This window comes from Pungitius pungitius, chromosome 3 (assembly GCF_949316345.1).
Source record: "Pungitius pungitius chromosome 3, fPunPun2.1, whole genome shotgun sequence".
In the NCBI taxonomy this organism is placed as follows: domain Eukaryota; kingdom Metazoa; phylum Chordata; class Actinopteri; order Perciformes; family Gasterosteidae; genus Pungitius; species Pungitius pungitius.
In genome coordinates, this window is record NC_084902.1 from 29,505,029 (window position 1) to 29,506,137 (window position 1,109).

Genomic DNA, 1,109 nt, shown 5'->3' on the forward strand with positions numbered 1-1,109 from the left:
CGTTCACACTGCAGCCTACATGCGCACGCACACACACACACACCTTTCCCGACTTTTATTTTATTTACGCTGCCGTTATAATCCGCCCCACATTTACATAACACGTATCAGGGCGGCCGTGTTGACGGCCAAGTAAGTACTCAAGCTCATCCCGGGCCCTTTCCATATTTACGGCGTGACTGATTTAAGATGGACTGATTGTGGGGGGATTTAATTACGGCGGACACAATGGCCACACAATTGTGTTTTCTTCTCCTGCCTTCTTGCGAGGCGCTGACACGCCGCGCACACTCGGCTGCACACTGCCGAGGAATGTTTTACACTCCAAATGAGCTGTGCTTGCAGAAGAATTTAATTTGATCTGCCGCTGTAATTGTGCTCTCAGGAAAAAGAAGAAGAAGAAGAAAAAAAAAAAAAAAAACAAGGAGAGGAGGGGAAAGAAAAATCGGTGGAGGGGTTGAAGCATGCTGGGGTGGGGGCGAGGGGGGGAGGGGGGGTCGCGGTGCGTGCAACTTTAAAATGTAATATGCACAAAAAGTAAATTAACTGGAGAGGAGAGGCCCTTGTGATCTGTTGACACTTGCACTCTCTCACGGGGAAGAGTGCAGGAGGGAGGATACAGGGAGGGGGGTTGAGAAGGGGGCAGAAGAAGAAAAAAAAAAGGGGGGGGGGGGGGGGTTAGGAACGGCCATGATAAAACACCACAAAGAAAAGCGTTATGAATTTTATTAATGACTTGCAAGACAGTATGCAAAACATCAAAGGTCCACGGGAAAGATTAATGACCCTGTGTGAGACTGTTTAATTACCTCCAGCTAATTAGATTCTTGACCAAATTTTTTAATATCTGCATTCGTGCCCGACGCCTAATTGAGATTCCACTGTATTTATCAATCTTTCACACACAAAAAAAGCCCCTTGGTGGAGCTTCTTTTTTTGCTCCCTTTAGCCTTCCTCCTGCTGCTCTTGACACTTTCTCGCCATTTAAAGAGCGATTACGAGTCTCTCGTCCAGGTTGGAGAGCAGTTTCCCCCCCCCCAAAAAAACGTGCGTGGGGGGGTTATCGACCTGATCTGGATTCCTAATGAAGTGTGCTTGCTAATAAACAG